Source organism: Lissotriton vulgaris, chromosome 8, assembly GCF_964263255.1.
Source record: "Lissotriton vulgaris chromosome 8, aLisVul1.2, whole genome shotgun sequence".
Lineage (NCBI taxonomy): Eukaryota > Metazoa > Chordata > Amphibia > Caudata > Salamandridae > Lissotriton > Lissotriton vulgaris.
Window position 1 is genome coordinate 200,077,095 of NC_141696.1, and position 14,999 is coordinate 200,092,093.

Consider the following 14,999-nt stretch of genomic DNA (forward strand, 5'->3'; position numbering starts at 1 on the left):
ATGATTTTTATCAGAATAACTCCTCAGGTTGACATTTGCCTGCACTTTTTTGGATTTGAGGCCTTTTGATTTTCTTTGGATAACTTTTGGATTAGAAATCAACTTTCTCATATAAGCTTGGTGGGGCATTACAGTTGCTGTAATGCTGTTCTGCAGAAAAACGAGTTTTGCAAAAGTGAAAGCAGGTTCAAAAGTTCAAACTCATCATTAGTAACCGTTCCCTGTAGTGCTTCCTGACAAGGGCTCCTCCAGAGTTCAGTTGCTAGTTGCAACAATTGTATGAACCTGCTCTGACCCTCACAGCCGGCTCATAGAATAGCTACAAGTAGGCCACAAAGGTCCTGGAAAAAAAAATTGCACTGCAACAGAAAGCAAATTACAGATAAGGAAGCAGGTGCCAGACTGGAATTTTAAAACAGTGACACATTAATAAATCAACCCCAAATTAATTCATGTCAGTTGAAGCAGGCAGGTGTGCTTGCTTTTCCCCCCCATAATCTACAGTGATGATGAACCAGAGGGTGGCATAAGGCATTGATGTACCAGAGGGTGGCATGGGTGAAACAGAGGAGGCAGGGGTGAAACAGAGGGTGTTGTGAACCTGTGATGATGAACCAGACGTAGAAACACCATAATCGTGACCGTTGCGAGCCGACATGTAAGTTCGCAATTGCGAACTGTTACAAAACCCTTGCAAACTGTCAGAAATCCTTGCGAACTGGCAGAAATCCTTGCGAACACCAAAAAAAAAAAAATCGCAAATTCCCAGTTCAGTTGCTAGTTGCAACAATTGTATGACCCTGCTCTGACCCTCACAGCAGGCTCATAGAATAGCTACAAGTAGGCCACAAAGGTCCTGAAAAAAAATTGCACTGCAACAGAAAGCAAATTACAGATAAGGAAGCAGGTGCCAGACTGGAATTTTAAAACAGTGACACATTAATAAATCAACCCCAAATTAATTCATGTCAGTTGAAGCAGGCAGGTGTGCTTACTTTTTCCCCCCATAATCTACAGTGATGATGAACCACAGGGTGGCATAAGGCATTGATGTACCAGAGGGTGGCATGGGTGAAACAGAGGGTGGCAGGGGTGAAACAGAGGGTGCTGGGAACCTGTGATGATGAACCAGACGTAGAAACAACATAATCGTGACCGTTGCGAGCCGACATGTAAGTTCGCGATGGCGAACTGTTACAAAACCCTCGCGAACTGTCAGAAATCCTTGCGAACTGGCAGAAATCCTTGCGAACACAAAAAAAAATCCGCAAATTCGCGAGAATTCGCGGATTTTGCGGATTGTGAGTTCGCAAATTCGCAAAATTTGCGAACGCCAGATTCGCAAAATTCGCCCATGCTTAATCAACATGCTCTTCACTTATTTTACGGAATGGAGCATCGAGAAGCACCCTGCTTTGCAGTCTCAATGTAGGGATGCATAGTGATTGTGGGCCCTAGCAAAAGTGTAGCAGTATAAGATTATGATCAGATGCTACCCTACAAAGATGTCCCACATGCTGCATTGCACTCTGTAAATGTGTGGAGCAAAGGTTCATGTCTCATTTTGAAGGTAAGTCATGTATTGTGGAATAATGTGTGTATTTCATGTATGTATTCTGCAGCTTCCTCAATGAGCCTGTGAGTCTCCAGTTACATATTCATGATCTGATCCCAATTGTGTTCTTGATTACCTGTGTGCCAGGCATGGGAGGCTGTGATCCGTCTAATGTCAGTGAACCTATGTAGATAAAGTCCCCTGCCCAAATAGAAGGTGTGTATGTCTTTTCAGTGAAGAGGGGTTGTTAATTTGTCTACCAAATTCCAGCTGTGCTACTTCTTGGCCATATATATTTGCTTTCACGGCTAAAACGGATAATGGTGACCATACCCTCTGAGTCAATCTCAACATGGGCCAGCCAGTTTAATCCATATCAAGTTACTACGGGGATATGAGGAATATGTTGTGCAACATACTTGGCACTTATATCTCTTTTGGATGTTGGCTCCTTCTGTTTCAGTTAAGTGTAGTACATGCTGACACGCAACATCAATGTCTCTCATTCGCAGGTAGGAGAGTATTCCAAACAATTTAGTTATTGTATTTATTTTGAGTTATTATAGAGCGCAAACTTGACCCGCTAGGGTATCAGAGGGCTTTACAGGAATCAGCAGTAGTAGACAAAGGACTTGGGGGGGGGGGCTGGATACATAAGGGATAAAAGGATTAGTAACTACATTTTAAATTTTTATTATACGAGAAACAAGGTCCCAGGGTCCATGGTGGGATGCCCGGAGGTGCCGGGTGGATAGTGTCTGGGAACACCAAGGGTCATGTTTCCATTTCCACTTATGTCCTACGTTAGTTTCTTATATTTATTTGTAGCAATATTTAGTAATGCATAGTATGTTCTTGGTGTCATGCGATCCTCACCTAAACCTACCTTGACCAAGGTCCAATTGCATACCAAATTATAGCTTACTCAATCACCAGTGTTAACTAGCTCTATAGCCATAGTCTTCAATCCAAAATACACCAGTGATGCCCTTCCCTGTATCTGAACTGTCTGAGTTTTACCCCCGTAGCTTCTTTACAGCTTGACTCTTGTGTGAAGTTGGAGGACCTTAAGGGACGGAAATGCAATGAGGGGTGTAGTGTGGTGGTAAGGTGATTACCTGCCTCCCTTGGCACGCCTATTTTTAGCCTTCAAGGTGAATCACTTCAATGGTGGTATGAGCAGCAGTAGTTGAATATTGGCCATGTCGGGGTCTAGATTGAAGATGAAGAGACAACAAGAGGCTGGGCGAGCACATTGATTGGCACAGAGGAGCTATTCTTGTGTGATGCCCTGCAAATGGGGAAATACAATGACAGAGACAAGACCAAGAGAAATACTAAGTACCATCAGAGATTAGGCTCAAACCGTAAGGAAAAAAAGAATGTGTACACTAACTTTGCAGGGCCAGAAGTCTTAGGGATGGAAGCCTGATAGGACTTCATGGAAACCAGTCAAATAGATGGGCACATTTGGGACAAGGGAGGATCGTACAGACCTAACATCACACGTCTGAGTAATTGATGGAAAACGTTTGTAGATCCTGTATTGCCGAATGTTTTCCATCTTACCATGAGAAGGTGTAGAAAAATTGTTATCACAGCACAGAGATAAATGTGTTAACCCAGCTAAAAACTAGACAGATCTTGTTCAGAGGACTTCCACCAATGTTATGCCAGAGGATAATGACTCATCCCGCTTTATGATCAACCACAATAGGCAAGAGTTGATGCAATTGCAAGACTATTTGAATTTGACTCTGCGATGATGCCATTGGCGAGCGATGCTTTGGAATATGACGCTATGGGGCATATTACCAAGCAATAGCGATAATTATCGCTATTGTTTGGTTAGAGACAAAAATGTACCGCTGAGCTGCGGCGATTTTTACCGCAAATAAACCTTGGTATGACCAAGGTTTATCGCAAATGCGATAAAAATCGCCGCAATGCATGAATATCGCTGAAAAGTCAGCGATATTCATGCATTACCGAGCTAATGCTCTTAGCCATGTTATCCACCTCCCATTGGATAACATGGCTAAGAACTGCTCAGGGCAGGTGTTGGTTTTTGGAGATATTCGCGCTTAGCGCAAATATCTCCAAAAGTTGGTAATAGGAGATAGCGATGTTAGTGACTGTTTTCAGTCGCTAACATCTTGGCACGCCCCCTTTGCATGTCATTAGTGATAAATATCACTGACATGCAAAATGGGGCCCAAGATGGTCGCTATCTCCTACTAGCTGTCGCTAACTGGTGTTAGCGGCAGCTAGGTAATAGGGAGATAATTTTATCTCCGCTTTCTTGGCTTTTAAAGCCAAAAAAGCGGAGATAAACCCCTTTGATAATATGCCCCTATGTTATTTTTGCACTTGCGCAACACTGCTGATTGTCATATAGCATTGCACTGCACAATTTGTTTTTAGTAAATCTGGTCCTTGGAGTTGTTTTAGTCATGAGGACATTATTAACAGAAGTTTGGGGGGAGGCTACAAATTAATAAGGCCTCAAAAAAGTAATTTACCTTCAAAAAAGCATTGTGTGGCATGAAAGAGGAAGCAACTCAAGAGCGATTCCAAGAAAATCATCGAATATTGATGAGTCTCTCCATGTCTCTTCACCTTTATCATACAATTGATTCAAGCTTGTTACTCTTCATGTGAGACAAAAGTAAATGTGAGGAGGATGCCAACGGAAACAAAGAACATCTCCCATAAACATTCAAATTCAAATGAAGTGACATTTGTACAAAGCATTCATGAAGTCAGATTGCTTATTAAGGAGGGAATAGTAAAGATCATGTTTTAAAGTTTCTCCTAGGGAACAGGAAGGTATTAATTTTACCTATTGTTTCTAGTAACCAGTGCAATAATGATGTTTGCCTTGTCTGGGATTTTTTAAATAAAAGACTGCCTTGAGATGAAAAGATTGCCGCACGGAATTAAAGCCTGCCCTTACCGGTAAACCACTACCTTTTCTGATCAAACATTATTGCTTAAAACAAAAATAGTTTACAAAGAAGAGAGGTGACATAATTTTATGTTTCTTTCAACTCTCTTCCATAAATGTTTAATAGCACTACTAGCTCTGTGTGTAGTTTCAGAGAACTGTGAATCAAGAAAATATATTTATTGATAACTATATAATGTGTAATGTAAATTAGAAATGATGAGGCATATTTACAAAAATGTTTCAGAGCGTGGTGCTAAGCCAAATTTGGCAACGCCGCGGTCCGACATTTTTGAAATGCAGGGATGTGCAGTATTCACAAGAATACTGTGCACCTCTGTGTCTCCCCTAGCTCTGGCGAACAACTGCCTAGCACCAGTGCAGGCACCATGCTGGCTTGTTGAATGGGTGCCTGTGCTACAGGGCGGTCTACTTATGTGCAGGACATATTCATGAATATAAACAATCAATAACTGCGATTTGCTCTTTCTATGTGTGCTGCAGATTGCACACATAGAAAGAGGGAAAAAACAAGGAGAAATTAATAATTGCTTCTCGTATCGCCATTCTAAGACCAAGTATTCCCTGGTGTTTTTGGTGCACATCAAAAAAGCAATGGGTTTTGCAGTGGAACTCCTACAGCAACACCAATTTCAAGCCACTATGCCGCAGAGGACTGCCGCGCATAGGGTAATATTTACAATGTGAAATTAAGCCACGTTGAGCCGCTTAGCTCCACATTGTAAATTTAGGAAATGGTGCTGCGCCACAGGAACTTCAAACAAAGTGGAGCTCTGGTGGCAAATGGGGCTTGTAAATATGCCCTATGTGTGCTTGCTATGGTGTTCTAAAGACGTCACCCGGCGAACAATGTCACAATAGGTTTCACATCTCAAGCAGACATTATCAAAAAAGAGAACATTCTAGAATACCTATTAGAACATTGGAATGTTGGGAGCTCCATTGTAGACAATGTAGTGCTCCGTGCTTCTAAGGGCCAGTAAAGGCCCGCAGAGCAACATTCCAATGTCCTACAAAGGCCTCTCGGAACTCGAGGGGATTTAAATCCTCTCGAGCTTCGAGAAGCCTTTGTTTTATTTGTTAGAACATTCTAGGCTCTAGTGGCAGAATGTTCTAATAGCCCAAAAGCCCTTTGGCTCGGGCCTTTAACGAGGTAGCGGGCCTTTAATAGCCAGTATAACCCACTACGGCAGGCTATACATAAGGCTATATTATTGGTGATTGTTGGCCATGTAGGGCTGGGTAGAGAGAACTGTTCATGTCTACACTGTTGAGTATGTTTCCATCATTATTCCACTGAGAAAACTGCTCCCCTTAGGAAAAAGTTGGGAACAGTGTACTTCACAGACTTGACAACGACCTGATGATCTTGGCTTCATAGCATCTGATCAGAATGGATTTATTTGACTCTTTAAATCATAAGTTATCCAAGGCAGGTCAATTCAGTTCTTTATTTTGCGACATAGTCGCATCAAAAGCAGTTTCAAAATGTAAATATTAAAATGGTGATATACTGATTTTGATTCAAATGAAAATCAACGAAGATGGTAGGAAATGAGTGTCTCGTTAACACCTACCCCCCCCCCAAAAAAATGACATGCAAAAAATGTTTCCAAAATGCTTTTGCTTCACCATAACCAGTAGCAGCGGCGGCACGTTCATTGGGGCGTTGCCCTCCCAATGCGCACTGCCGCCATCCGGGACGCCAATGTGTGACTAAATGACACATTCAGCTGCTAGTTTCTGGCCGGCCGGTGACCGGGCCGGACCAGAAACCATCAGAAAAAGGGTGGGTGGGGCTGTGCAGACACGCTCAGGAAACCGCCTTCATACAGCGCTAGTGCGCATGTCCGCTTTCGGACTGCTCATTTTAATGCTCGGCGCGAACATGCGCACTAGCCTCCCTCTTGGGAGACCGGGGGTTGCCTCATGCCGCAGCCCCCGGTCTCCTAATGGGGCGGGGAGTTTGGCTGCTCCAGCCAATCCTGAGCTAGAGTCCGACCTGCCTGATGACGCCTAGCATGACGTGACGTCACCTAATCTTTAGTCTCACCCCGCACCCGCAGGCACTGCCACAAACAGTGCTGCCTGCTTCCCATCTCACCTGGTGTGCGTGCTCCTGATGGTTACTCTTCCTGCCTCATCGTGGAGCTGATCTACTACCGTTACCGTACTGGACATCAACAACTTCTGCAACTAAATCTACTGAGGTGAGCCACAATATACTGCTGGTGATTACCACCCTTTTGTATTTCAAACTCCCACCCGTTAAGTATTACCCATGATCTCCCACAGCTGTACCCGTGAGAGTGCCATGGCGGGTTTGGGCTGATTTGGTAATTGGTTCGCAAATGTGCCCAAAAATCTAACTTGATGCAGGTTCCCCAAAGCTAAGCTGTTGGCTGGATGTTAGCCTGTGCAATTATTTAAGCAGAACAGCTTCACATTTTTCCTTGTGGCAAATCTATTTGAGGCATATTTTAAAAAAAAATTATAAATTGATTGTAAGACTGTTTTTTTTAATGATTCCTCCCTTCGTAACTCCACTCTATTTCCTCTGCCACACATTGACCACTCTCACCCAATTTATGGGCGCCCAGAATAAATTGTTTCCAATTCCTGCCCTGAAGTGACATAAACAATTTGTGTAGTGCCTCGATTGACTCTAATGGGGGCTAAGCTTTGCTGGAAATCCAGGAAGTGCGTGTAAGAAACAATTCACACCTGAGCCAGAGGTCAATGGGGCGAGTTTACAGTGATCCTCACGGATTACTTCCTCCTCCGCCCTTCCTCGGAAGTCCGCTCCTTTGTGGTAGATTCCTATGCTCCGAAAAGGTCCACAAGGTGTTTTAAGCCACTTCAGAATCTGTGGACGAGGTGCGCCAAAGCAGAGGTTCAGCCGGTTGTCTTTTACAGCAATCGTAAGGTGTGCTTTCTCCCCATAATCTACAGTGGTGAACCAGAGGGTGGCAGTGGTTAACCAGAGGGTGGCAGTGATGAACCAGTGGGTGGCAGTGGTGAACCAGAGGGTGGCAGTGATGAACCAGAGGGTGGCAGTGATGAGCCAGAGGGTGACAGTGATGAACCACAGGGTGGCAGTGGTGAACCAGAGGGGGGCAGTGGTGAAGCAGTGATGAACCAGAGGGTGACAGTGATGAACCACAGGGTGACAGTGATGAACCACAGGGTGGCAGTGATGAACCAGAGGGTGGCAGTAGTGAACCAGAGGGTGGCAGTGGTGAACCAGAGGGTGGCAGTGATGAACCAGAGGGTGACAGTGATGAACCAGAGGGTGGCAGTGGTGAAGCAGTGATGAACTAGAGGGTGACAGTGATGAACCAGAGGGTGACAGTGATGAACCAGAGGGTGACAGTGATGAACCAGAGGGTGGCAGTGGTGAACCAGAGGGTGGCAGTGGTGAACCAGAGGGTGGCAGTGGTGAACCAGGGTGGTAGTGATGATCCAGAGTGTGGCAGTGGTGAACCAGAGGGTGCTTTACTAAAAATTGTCATTACCACTCCAATGACAACAGCAGAGTCGGAACGATGTTTTTTGACCTTAAACCAGATTAAGACATTCCTGAGGAACACAATGATTCAGGAAAGACTGAATGCTTTCTATAGAGAGCGAGATGCTCAAAAGAATACCAGAGTTCAACACACAAGTTATTGAAAAGTTTGCTGCTCTCAAGGACAGACGTGTTGATTTTAATTACAAAAAGTAACTATATGGTGAATGCTGCTAGTTTGCGACCTGTTTACTTGTTTTTAAATAAAACACCTCTGTGGGGTAGTCGGAAATGCATTGTATCTCAAAGTCTGTTATGAAGCCACATATTGAATAAGCAGGAAACTACCTATGTTGTATGACATCTCTTTATTACTGTCATAACTGCACTTTCACAATTTCTTTATTAACCTTCCTTCCTTCTCAAAATTGCTTGCAAATGCACCATTTGTCCACTCGATTTGCACATTTTTCTCGAGGGTGGGGGGGGGGGGCACGCGCGCTGCACTCGCGAGCTACCGTGCTGAAATCATTTTCCGCCCACCATGTTCAAATGTCACCAACCGCCACTGACCAGTAGATAGAATTCAAGGGTTCATCTTGCAGTAAATAGAATTGTCAAACGATTGCTACGTCTTTTGCAAAGCATCAGCCATTCCTCATTTGGTAGGCACCGAACACTGCACGTGACCGGGACAACAGAGAAAGGCCTGATTAGTGGATTAAAGCAACGATGTCTGCTTGCCCACATCTTATTTTATTTCGGACGTACTCCTAAATAATGTGAGAAAAAATATGTCTAAACCCAGGCCCTGGCGGTGCAAATCCTTACTCTATACTATGTGGACGACACAATCCCTTTGAACTTCACCCCTATTGCTCTTTAAGTGTCCTTAAAAATGCTGTTGTTCTGAGAAGACAGCAAGTTTAGGTCCTAATTCACAAAGATGAAAGAGAAACAGGCAGAATTTTACACTGCTGATTTATACCTACATTTCATGCAAATGTAACATTTGCAGGGATTCGAGAAGAGTCCTTGGAATATGTCAGTAAAAGATTTCCAGGATAAACATATCCTTAATATTTAAGAATACAGATGTTTCCTGAAAACCAACAAATCAACGATTTCGCGTAAGTCAAGTTTTTTTAGAATTTTCAGATTCATAAAAGTTTATTATAAGGGTAAAATTCCGACAAAAGTGATTTTTTCGAAGACGACATGGATGTTCGCCCTTTAAATATTGTTTAGCACTTCTCTGTGTGCAAAATAATTGAAGACTCTTGCACCATCATATTCTTTTCTTCTGGATAAATGGAAATTACCAATTCAAAAGAAGTACATACATATTTATATTTCTTGGACTACATTTGACAGTCGTAGTCATGATCCACCGTCAGGGTCACAGAATACATACCCTGCCAACTACGAAGGCCGTGGATACATCTCATCCTCACATACTATGAATGGGAATTTCTCATCAATTGTCTCACTGATTAAGGTCTATGAAGTCAAATTGTGTTCAGCAGTGATACACATGTCACGTGTAGGGAGTCAAGGAGTTATTTTCAGGTTGCATAAGGCTCTTGGTCCCATACACAATCTATTGTGTCCTCCACTGAGTATCTATCTATTTTTCCTAAAACAAGCTTTAGATGAGAAAAGATACCTCTCTGAACTTTGAGCATGAATGTGAGATTTGTATCATTGTTATAAAATAAATCTCACTATCTTTTCTACTTCTTCATTATGTTCCTATGCTTTTCTTTCACTTGATCTTGAAGTAATTCTATCATGTAAACAGTATTTTTCACAGTTTCAGCACTGGAGTTGGAGTTTTGTATGAAACAATGTGGAATAGCTTGCGATAACAAAGTTGCCATAAATTGTTCTGCATGTATTGTCCTGTTGTCACCATCAGCCATTTTCTGGTGGTAACACTCTAAATATGATACCATCTTCCATTGGAGTGCTGGCCCTCTTTTCATTCAGTTTACTAAGTTTGGCATTCAACTTCCTAACTTTTTTGACAATTAAGAAAGTGAGGAAATAGTCAATACTTTCCTTACATTCATTTCTTGTGATCACACACAATTGAAATCAACCCATTTCCATTATAATAAGGCTGGATGTTGTTCTTGGTCTCTATCTTTATTCGTCCCTTTTCCACTAAACTGTGTTTAGACTGATTGTGAGAATATGAAAATGCTAATATTCTTAGGAAATAGCCAATGTGGCATAGCATTAAACTAAGTAGTGCATTATCATATCACTGTATCGGTTTCAAATTAAATGGGATGCCATTGGACATTGCAGTTTGCGACTTCGGTCTCTAGCTTTTTTTAAACTTGACTCCCAAATGTCCAGCCAGTTTGGGGCAACGGCATGAGCGCTGAGTATCTTAAACCGTAGTGCACAGTCTGCGTGGCATTGCTTTGAAAGACTTCTCATTGCTTGGCTTCAGTCCCGAGGGGCTGTGAGGGCCATTTAGCGAATACCTGCGTCGGGTTGCATTGTCCTGCGGCGGTTCTCATGAGGTTGTGTGGGGAGGCTTCGCATCAATTTGTGTCAGGTCAGATGAAGCTGGCAGCTGAGTGGCAAGGCTTGGTGTTGCTTGGAGTTGAATCCGCTGAGGCTGGCAGGTGCGGCAGGGCTCTTGGAGCTCTGCGTCACTTGCCATTGGTTCCAATGAAGCTTGTAGCTGTATGGCGAGGCTTTGCTGGGTTTCAGGTTACTTTGTGCTGGATTTGGTGAAGACCACAACTGGACTGGCAAGGTACATCTATCTCCATTTTCAAGTCTTTAGGGCACCACTTGGGGGGTTAGGAATCACAGCAGGCAGAGTCCAGGTGAATGGGTCAAGAGAGTTGGAGCCTTTTCTGTCCCGTTACATTCTGATCAGGCTTCCAGCCAACTAGCCCTTGAAGTCACTCTGGTGGTCCTGGGTTTGAGATGCAGGTCCAGTCCTTCTCACCCAGGCTGCAGGGCAGGGCTGCAGAGTAACAGTGCAACAGAGAAGTACTCCTTCTGTCAGCAGAGCAGCACAGCATTCCTACTGAGTCTTCCACAGGTCTCGAGGTATACTGAAGAGTTGGGTCAGAGAGATCATTATTTATCCTTGGTGCCAGCTTTGAAGTAGGAAAAGTTTCTAGATAATTCCAGAAGCCTCTGGGAGTGGAATTCTCCCTGCCCTGACCTCAGCTTGTAGAGGAGCAAAAAAGGCTAGTGTGAAAACATTTATGAATGTGCTGAGGCACAGACTTTGTGATGTGCTAGTGTGATAGAGACAGTGAAAGAATTGGCTTGGTAGTTTGGTTTGCCCTGTTCCCATGATGCACTGGGCCAGGGACAGACTAATTTGCATATAGCCAGGTTCTGAGCTGGGATGGTGCAATGTGCTAAAAAACGGTGTTGGATTAAGCCCTGATCTCTTGACTGGGTGAGAGTATTCTGCTTAATTCAGAAACTCTGTCCATCACCACCCCCTGTTGTTTAATTATTTTGTCCACCATAAGCGTGGAAGGGTATACTCAGACGTGAGTCCCTTGCTCATTGCACCATAAAAAAAACCCAGTGAAAGAATTGGCTTGGTAGTTTGGTTTGCCCTGTTCCCATGATGCACTGGGCCAGGGACAGACTAATTTGCATATAGCCAGGTTCTGAGCTGGGATGGTGCAATGAGCTAAAAAACGGTGCTGGATTAACCCCTGATCTCTTGACTGGGTGAGAGTATTCTGCTTAATTCAGAAACTCTGTCCATCACCACCCCCTGTTGTTTAATTATTAGTGTGATAGAGACAGCGCCGCCCCTCTATCAAGTCAGAGATGGCCCATCCTGCCAACACCTCTTCCCCCTTTGTTTCAATTTCTGGGAGTAATACACAAGGACCAACTGACAGCTACACTTCGGGCCTTATTACGACTATGGCGGTCTATGGGACCGCTGAAGTAATGGTGGCGGTCCGCCCACTGCCACACTGCGGAACTGCCCAGAGTATTATAAGTGTGGCGATCGGACTGCCACTGATTTGCTGGTACATGGATTAAGGATCCTGCAGCAGTCTGGCAGCGGTTTGGGGCACAATATGCTGGCTGTAAACAAGCTGCGTGCCCCCCCCCCCTCCCACGGCCGATTACGGCTCCGGGGACCCCATCCCCCAGGGCTTGGCTGGACATTTTACTCATAAAAAAAATGAAATTGCCCCGTTATAGTTAGTTGTACTCACTATAACTCGTGCACCCGCAATCCACTGCTGATAATGTCACATATTACATCATTCATGACATGGTCAGTGACATCACTGATGACATCTTAAATGACATCACTGATGACATCACTGATGACATCATCCATGTGACAATCAAATACACCTCATCACACACTAGTATAATCTTTCAACACTCACTCACTGTAAAATAGAAAGTTCCATATTTGAAACCATTGACACACCAATAGAAATTTCTCAGCACCCACTCAGTTATTCATAGAACTATACACACATCTAATCACTAACCTATAGATTCTGTGTTATATGCAGTGAATAATCAACAGAACACTATCAAATATACTTATTTCAACATTACACACCAGCACACATCTATTCACTTATAAAGACATCCTTCTGACTTATGCAAACAATTGATTATACGTAAATTTACTCATCTACACACTTATACAAACACCACTTCATCTATTTATATAGATAGTAACTCACACTTAGTGTGTTATAAAATCACTACTATAAGTATACAGTTATCCATATATTGACTCATACAAACACTAAGACTTAAGCACACTTAATTAGATATAACGGTCACATACACTGCCTTTTTTTTCAAGTTTAATGGAGATGTACCATTGAGAGAAATATTTCATCACCACCACACCCATAAACATATACACTCACTGAAAAAACTGTTATAACATGTAGTCTTAACCTCATATACCTACTGAATGAACTATTCACACATTTTTAGGCAATCACACCCCCCCCACCAAACCACATAGACATTCATTTACCCATACAAGTACTCAGTTAAGAAACCAATAACAAATATAGTCTTTAATATAGCAATTAAGACAAAGCAAATAAGACTTTCACACAGTTTAGTAACTACACATTATATATAGTGAGACTCTACAAATTAGTCAAGGAAACAATCAATGAAACTGTTACTAAATCCACCATTGACACATTTATATTTATATATACACTCATTCTTCAATGCAAAGTAGTGTATTTATAATACATATTTAAATATCAAAGCAAATCACATTCACTGGATGATGCCATCAGTATTGTCATTTGAGATGTCATCCGTGATGTCATCAGTGATGTCACTGACCATGTCATGAATGATGTAATATGTGACATCATTAGCAGTGGATTGCGGGCGCGCGACTTATAGTGAGTACAACTAACTATAACGGGGGAATTTCAATGGTGTTGTATGAGTAAAATGTCCAGCTAACTCTAACTGGTGTGAAACCTCTGTTTTTTTAAGTGAATTTCAAAGGTTTTTTAAATGCTAATTTTAAAATCTATCAATTAATATATTTATTTGTTATTATACAAATGTTTCTATATTTTTCACACAATGTTGCAAACCAAACCAGCAAGGGTGTTTGACTTCTCAATATACCACCTTATCCTGTGCAATGTTCCATTCAATGACTTTTTCTCAACCATTAGCATTACTCCTTTTAAAAAACAGTAGCATGCACCCTAGTTTTCAATGTTACATTTTCAGAAACCACCCTTCATTTCTTTTTTTCAAGTGCACTGAATCTCAGCCACATTTTTTTCTAAACTCCTACTTTTCAAACTGCCATTTCATTTCCAGAGCCCATCTGAGTACAACCAGATCTCCTTTCAAGATGCTTAGAGTGTGGATTGTGGGACACAGCTATATTTTCTGGAGTGAACGGTATGCAGCAAATAGATGCTTTCTCAACCTTGATTTACCATATTTGGATATTAGGTGGATTGGCCAGAGAGGATTACGATGTCACCAATTGATGCCATTGGTAAACTCCTTATTGCATCTCCCACACCCTGACCTCATTCATTCATGACCCTGGCCTAGGTCATTGCCACTGTGGTGGCAATGACCTAGGCACTTTGACTGAGGTAGGTCTGGAAATGCTTTTAACCCCTTTGCTGCGGGGGTAATTCCCCCGCTGTGCTTGGGGGGAGGGGGGCATGCACAGCGCCCGCATGCTCATGACGAGCTGAGCTCGTCATGAGCTACAGTGCTCCTGTGCTCATGACAAGCTCAGTTCGTCACAGGTGCATTGGCTCCTGTGGAACGCTCAGCACAGCAGGGGAATTCTCCCCGCACCTAAGCGTTCCACGGCCCATGATGAGCTGAGCTCGTCATGAGCATGCAAGGTGTTAAAGGACACCTTTGGGCAATTGATGTCACTTTTTCCACAAACTGCCTTTGTATATTCTAATATATGCCAAAGGCAAAAATGGAACTGGTCCAACCAATGTTGTCCGCAGATTGAGAAAGCAAGGAAACATGTGAATAAGTCTGTTTCTGCTTTCCTCAGAGACTATGGTATGGGTTCTATATGCGTTACAACATGCAAGGCATTTATAGAGGAGACGGTGTACATTTCACAGATGAGGGGAACAGAGTCTTCCTCTTGAACTTTAGACTCTGCATCGGTACTTACTTGTAGGTACAAAAAACACTCAATGAACACAACAGCTCTTTTTAAAGCCAACCAACATCTAAACACTCAAACTTGTTATTTAACTGTATTTTTTTTGTCTTTTTTTGCCGACGTACACGCACCATGAGCGTACGGGTGCGTGCACCGTGCGCGTACCCCGCGATTTAAAAAACTATATATATAGGACCCCCTGAGAAAGCCTGGGGGGTCAGGGAGTCTCTACCCTGCCCCCTCTTCACGTTCTCCACTTTTATTTTTGGCTCTCTTCTGCCTCAGAGACAAAAATGGC